We start from the raw sequence: 7,916 nt of genomic DNA, 5'->3' as shown, positions 1-7,916 counted from the left end.
AAATTAAGCTAAATGGCTTGTAGCTCCTACGTAGACATTGATTTATATTTTTATGGATATGTATTTTGGGCTTATTGTGGCATTGATGTTATGGGCATCTTTTGTCTGTATTATTTATGGAAATATGAGTTTTTCACTTATATATTGTATTAAAACATTGACTAGTAGATCACGTGAGTCCTACTTGCGTGAGGGGTACGTGTTTGGTGGTGAGTGTTACAATATAATTGATTAGACATATGCTTGTATTTTAGTTTGATAGCTTCCAGATGAAGCAAAGAATCTCTCATGTGAATCCTTTTATCGCTTGCGAGCCAAAGTAAGGATTTTAATCTAAGAGATTGATAGCTTCCTAATGATAGGATTGAATTTTGATTCAAGTCTTCCCTGAGATAAGGCTAAATAAATAGATTTTGATGTGAAACAACATTTTGGGGAAAAGTTAGTTTAATTTAGTTAGTGGTATGTTGCGTGATCCTTATACATATCGAGATCGCTTAGGTGGTGGTTAGTTGGGTGTTCCTTGATGGTTTGTTTTAATATTTTGTAGGTAGTAGCCACATCGCTTCAAGAGCCACTTGAGATTAAGGGGAAGTTAAAACTAGATAGGCTGTTATGTTTGAATGTTTTGGATATTCCTCGTTCATATCTTGTATGCTATTTGGGCTTGATGCTTGTTTTTTTTATAGTACTTATAGAGGGAACTTTGAAAATATCTCTCCTTTTCTGTTTGTATCAAGCTTGTAAAACATGATTAGATTCAATAAAGTTATCTACCTATGGGCTATTCCTCAAAAAAAAGTCTAGCGGAAACCACCAAAGTGCACCATCTTGAATTTGAATCAAATTGATTCCCCTAGCAATACTTACAATCTCCTAGATTTCACTAGATAGAGTATTGCTTCTTCTTCGAGGCCAAGATAGTCCACTAATATGAATACGAGATGAGAATATTCTTTTGAAGATAAGTTGAGATGGTGGGGTGTTAACCTTCTTTCTTTCTTTCTTATCTTGCCAAAAGAGTAGCATATATCAATATTGGACAATAAATTTCATCCACAAAATGGCCTTTGGGAGCATAGTTTCATGTATTTAAAATTTAGGATTTTCTTTGAGAGTATAAAAGATGGGAACTTTTGATGGTAAAGGTTGTGGTGGTAGTGATGACGGTGAAAAACAGTGAGGAACATGATCATATAAATCATGAAGAGAACAACTCTATTTTGGGTCTTGTTATGGTAGCATGTAAAGCTGCATGCTAGTTGTTTGATCGTCTAAGATGTGATTTGTGCCTTCCAATGTAATAGTTATCTTGGGTAAATTTCATAGTGATAAACTTGTAAACTTTATAGACGAAAGCACTAGTCATACATTCCAATACAAAATTGCCGGTTCACCCGATCTCCATCATGGTTTGAAGTTTTATCTTACTTTACTTAGGACCACTTCGCCCATGGTAAGAACTCCAACCATCGTCTCAGCATCTCTCCAACAAAGAACCTCAAGTAGTACTCAATGCCTCGATTGACCACCTCGGTTTGGCCGTCCGTCTGTGGATGATAGACCAAACTGAAGTTCAATCGAGTCCCCTGCAATCTGAAAAAGTCCATCCAAAAGTCACTCATAAATACACGATCATGATTCGAGACAATCGTGTGTGGCATGCCATGTAACCGAGCAACATCTCAAACAAAAATTTCACCCAGTGACTTGGCTGAAAATGAATGCGACAATGCTGAAAAGTGCGCATACTTGCTCAATCTATCAACCACCACAAAGATAACAGAATAATCACGTACCAGCAGAAGACACTCTATAAAATCTATAGAAATGTCTTCTCAAACATGGTCCAGTATAGGTAAAGGCTGTAGTAATCCGGCCGGTTTCAATTGTGTTGGTTTAGCCCTTTGACAGACTTTGCAAGCACAGAGAAAACTCCTCACATCCCGCCTCAATCCTAGCCACGTGTAAGTCTGTGATGTTTTCCTATAAGTCCTCAAGACACTTTCATGACCAGCGTTCGAAGTTTGGTGGAAGTGCTTCGATAATTTTTGCCGTAATCCATCATTTGCGGGCACCCTAATGCATCCGCGGTCTAGCAGCAAATTGCCTCGATTTTTTAACTCTGGATGGCGCTCCGGATCATCAAACACCTCCTACAACAATCTCAAATTATCTAGGTCAGATGTACATGCATACCTCAACTCATCAAGGAAGGGAAAGGTAGGAGATGAATAGGCTACAAGCTCGGCGGTATTGGGTTGGCGCGATAGTGCATCCGTCGCTATATTTTTCGTTCCCTTCTTGTATTGAATTTCATAATCATATCCCAGCAATTTTGTGACCCATCGCTGCTGTGCCGGAGTGTGTATACGCTGTCCCACAAAGTATGGAAGACTCCTTTGATCGGTTCGGATAATGAATCGTCTATCGATCAAATAAGGCTTCCACTTTGTCACCGTATGCAGAATTGTCAACATCTCTATCTCATAAGTCGATAATTTTTAAGATTTTTGAGATAAAGCCTCACTAATATAGGCAATGGGACGTCCTCATTGTATTAGTACAACTCCTATGCCAACACCCGATGCATCACATTCCATAATGAATTCTTTGGTGAAGTCCGGTAGCGCTAAAATAGGTGCCGTCGTTATTGCTGTTTTTAATTTTTCAAAGGCTATAGTGGCTTCATCTATCCATCTAAAAGAGTCTTTTTTAATAAAGAAGTGAGAGGAGCAGCAATCTTGCCATATCCGGTCAGCTTCAAAGATCCTCTCAATCCGATGGTAGTAGTAGGAATAGGCCAAGCGGTCATACATGCAACCATTTGTGGATCCGCTACTACACCATCCGTTAAAATGATGTGGCCTAAATACTCCACTTTTGGTACTCCCCATATGCACTTGGATTTCTTGATCTTCAATTGGTTTTGCTTCAATAAATTCAGCATGTCCTCCAAATACCGCCAATACTCCAATTCAGTCCTGCTATACACCAAAATATCGTCAAAAAATATCAAGACATACCTTCGTAATAGAGGCCAAAATATATCATTCATGAGGCCTTAAAAAGTAGCTGGAGCATTGGTGAGACCAAAAAGCATCACCCGAAACTCGTAATGCTCGTCCGAAGTCCAAAATGCAATTTTGTGCACATCTGCCGGGTGAACTCTAATTTGATGATACCTGACCCTCAAGTAAAGCTTACTAAATATAGTCGCCCCTGCAAGCTCGTCCAGCAACTCCTTGATAACCAGAATAGGATACCGATCTTTGACAGTAATAGCGTTTAGTGCTTGATAGTCGACACAAAAACGCCATGTCCCATCATTTTTTTGCACCAAAAGTACGGTGGATTAGTATGAGCTATGACTTAGTTGAATGAGGCCTTGCTCCAACATCTCGGCTACCATCTTTCAGATAACTTTTTTTAGCACATGTGGGTACCGATATGGCCTCACGTTCGTCGGTACAACCTTAGGTACAATCTCTATGTGATGGTCCGCCGCTCTCCTCGGTGGCAACTCCTGTGGCTCCTCAAACAGTCCAAAAAAGTTATCTAATAAATTAGACAATTCAATGGTAGTATCTGAACTCGTTTGAGGCTCATCTCTAGTTGGTCCTAATTGAAGAAGATGGGCCAAATCATACGCACAAGGCAGCCCCACCATAGGCTGCATCGTAGGAATCGGCGAAGACCGAATACCATCAAGTCGCACATCTTTGTTTCTTTATTTATATTTAATCCACATGCTCCGGAAATCAAATGTGACGGGTCCCAAACTTTGTAACCACTGAGCACCAAGGACAATGTCCGCTAGTCGCAGCGCTAACGGATACAAGTCCACAATGATGTCGTGTCCTGGCACCAGTATACCGACCTAGCGACACAAGCTCTCCACCTTAAGCTTCGTGCCGTCTCCAATAGCAATGTCAAATCCCGTGATCGGTTCGGCATCCAAACTCAATCTCCTAACTAACCGCTCATCTAGAAAGTTTTGAGTACTCCCCGAATCGATGATGATGTGCACACAATACTTTCTAACGAGTCTGTCTACCCGTAACGTCCTCGGTGCGAAAGTACCCGAATATGCATGCATCGATATTTTAGCTTAGATATCTTTCTCAACGCCCTCCACAACGGCCTCCTCATAGACCTCCTCTGGACACTCATCATCATCAAAAACCTCATCATCCTCTTCAAGACCGTCGATAAGCATCACACTCCCGATCGGTTTAGAACACCTATGACCGGGGGTGAAACGCTCATCACATCGAAAGCAAAGGCCTTTCGCTCTTCGCTCCTCCACCTAGGCAGGTGTGAGAGTTCGAACGGGGGGAGGGGGGGGGGGTCTTGTGCCTCCTCTAACATCGGAAGAATGTCTCAAAGATGGTCGTGGTCTATTACTCGCAGCCGCTGTTTTTAAAATTGCAGAATTTCCAGCCGCAATTCTAGGTGCAAACCGCCTATCTCGGTTGCCTCAATTGATTTTCGCTGCCATCTTTAGAGCCCTATGCTTTTCTTCCATCCTCACAGCCTTCTCAGAGACCTCTTCAAGAGTAGTAGGATATAGAGCATGAACATCCGCTTGTATCTCATCCCGCAGCCCTAAAATAAATGTACTCATCAATGTATCTCTTTCAAACTCCGCTTGATACTCCAATACGGTTGTCGTTTGGACCATGTTGCTTAATGTGACAGCAAAATTTTCATATGCCATTATCTCAAATCTTCATGTAAACCTCCTACAAAAATCAGCCCATCTGGTAAATCCACCACCACGAATAATCGATCTATACCAATATAATGCTGTTCCTTGGAGGAGAAAGCTTGCCATCTGGACTTTTGCATCTTTCGCTGTATCTTGACAATCAAAATATTGTTCAACTTGAAACACCCAATTTGTTGGATCACCGCCTTAGAATTTTGGAAAGTCCAAGCGTGCGGTTCTCCCCGAATAGCATTGTCGGGTTCACGAAAGATCCTTTGTTCAGGTCTAAACCTTTGTGTATGTTGATCACCTTCTCTAAATCCTTGAGCACATCCATTACCATCTCCATAGGGATCAACCTCATCCTCATAGTGCCAATCCTCCTTATCGACGAAACGCACCGGTGCTGCATGCCTCTCGGGTTCCACCACCGCTGGTCTTGGGTTTTATAACGGAGGTGAGGGATGATGTGAAGGCATAGGTAGGAGGGGATCATTGACGCTCATATGATGCACCTGGACCTGTGGGGTATCAGTTCGATGAGGTCCCACTGCTGGTCCTTCCTTGAATTCATTGTGATCCTTTTGCATATTGTGAACTCTGTAACAATGTTTGGAACATGCCCCTAAGTTCATCCATATTCAAACCCATGGACGTTGGTTGACTCGGTCCTACTGTAGTCGCTCCAAAGGAATCGGCCTAATGGTTATGGTCATCGTGTATTGAGTTTTTCGTTGTCGGTGTCCTTTCCATAGGTCTCCTTGTTGATGTCATCTTTCTTGTTTCAACCATTAATTGAGGTTTGAGATTCGCTTGCTCTAATACCAATGATAAGCTCTAATACCAAATTGATGGGTTCTTATATCAAAAAATCGGCTACGGAATAATTCCTTAAGATCTGAATTTATTGTAGGAATCAGTTCGCACAACTGTGGGAAAATATTCGTAAGATATTCTCCAGCAGTTAGAAACTTACAAAACTAATTGAGTTAGATCTATAAATTCCTGGTCTACAACTTTCATATTTACTCCTTTCGCAGATTCGAACTGTAGCAGTACGAAAATATGGAATAACATGGGTGATGGTGGTGGTAACGGGTGGAGTGGATGTTAGGGTTATGAATGAGTATGGAGATGAAGGTGGATTGTGAATGTGATTAAGAGAAGTAGACGAAGGGAATGAAGTGGTCGAGATCCCAAAGAAGAGGGGTGGCTCGATAGTCGAGGGAGATTAAAAGTTAGGAGAAATTTTGCCAATGGTAGAGGTGGAAGGATAGTGAAGAGGGAGGAGGGAGAGAGTTTAGAGAGAAGATAGGAGGCAAGAAATCAATAATCCAATAGCATAATGAAGTTGGCTGCCATCCACATATTTATAAAGGCTAGCCAACAAGTCCTAAAATAATATAAAACTCTAATTCTAGAGGATTCCCGTCGATCGCGTTCGAATGTGCCTGATCGCGTTCGAATGCACTCAGAAAGCTCTATCTCTGGATGTGCGAACGCGATACAGGCGTTCGAACTCGCCCGACCACGTTCGAATGCACAATATATATTCTATATATTTGTGAACCTGATGTAGGCGTTCACAAGGGCGTACGAACGCGACCCCTCCTACGTTCAAATGCGATCTACATGAATTTTATTTTAATAAAAATAAATACCTAATACAATAAAAAAAGATCCTAACTAAGTGTATCAGGTGTCCTTGTACCCGTATACCGACTCGGCGACACAAGCTCTCTTAAGCTTCGTGTCGTCTCCAATAGCAGCGTCAAACTCTGTCGTCGGTTCAGCCTCCAAGCCCAATCTCCTCACTAACCTCTCATCTAAAAAGTTATGTGTACTCATTGAATCAATGAGGATGTGCACATAATACTTTCTAACGAGTCCATCTACCTGTAACGTCCTTGGCGCGGAAGTACCCGAATATGCATGCATCGATATTTCAACTTGGATATCTTCCTCCCCACCCTCCTCAACGACCTCCTCTGGACACTCTCTATCATTAGCAACCTCATCATCCTCCTCGAGACCGTTGATGAGCATCACAGTCCCGATCACTTTGAAACACTGATGACCGGGGGTGAAACACTAATCACATCAAAAGCAAAGACCCTTCGCTCTTCGCTCCTCCACCTGGTCGTGGTCTAGTGCTCGTAGCAGCTATTTTTGAACTCACAAAATTTTTAGCCGATGTTCTAGGCGCAAACCGTCCATCTCGGTTGCCCCAACTTATTTTTACTGCCATCTTGAGAGCCTTATACTTTTGCGCCTCCTCACGGCCTTCTCAAAGGCCTCCTCAAGAGTGGTTGGACAAAGTGCATGAATATCCGCTTGTATCTCCTCTCGCAGCCTTGAAACAAATCTGCTCATTAATGTTCGGAACAAGGTGGCTCACAACGACTACTAACTCTTTCAAATTAACTGTGTACTCCAATACGATCGTCCTCTGAACCATCTTGCGTAATGTGGCAGCAAAATCTTTATATGCCGTGATTCCAAATCTGCGTGTAATACTCCTACAAAAATCAGCCCATCCAATAAATCCTCCACTACGAATAACCGATCGATACTAATTCAATGTCGTTCCCTGGAGGTGAAAGCTTGCCATCTAGACCTTTGCGTCCTCCGCTATCGCTTGACAATCAAAGTATTGCTCCACTTGAAACACCCAATCCGTTGGATCACCGCCTTGGAATTTTAGAAAGTCCAAGCGTGCGGTTCTTCCCCGAATAGCATTGTCGGGTTTGCGAAAGATCCTTAGTTCAGGTTTGAACCTTTGTGCATGTTGATCTCCTTCTCTAAATCCTTGAGCATGTCCATCACCAACTCTGAAGGGATCAACCTAATCCTCAAAGTGTGCCAATCCTCCTCATCAACCAAGCGCACCGGTGCCACACGCCTCTCGGGTTCCACCACAGTCGGTCTTGGGTTTTGTATCGAAGGTGGGGGATGATGTGTAGGCATAGGTAATAAAGGATAATTGACACTAACATGTTGCACCTGGGGACTTGTGGGGTATCGGTTTGGTGAAGTCCCATCGTTGGTCCTTCTTGAGGCACCAATCGTTGCCAAAGAGATGACGAAGCCGATCGATTCATGACATATAGCTTTAAATCATTGTGATCCTTTTGCATTGCATCAACTCTATGCAGCAATGTTTAGAATATGCCCCTAAGTTTATCTACCAAGCCCATATTCACAC

Source organism: Typha angustifolia, chromosome 12 (genome assembly GCF_048772165.1).
Source record: "Typha angustifolia cultivar Huaian chromosome 12, ASM4877216v1, whole genome shotgun sequence".
NCBI lineage: Eukaryota > Viridiplantae > Streptophyta > Magnoliopsida > Poales > Typhaceae > Typha > Typha angustifolia.
This window is presented reverse-complemented; position numbering follows the sequence as displayed.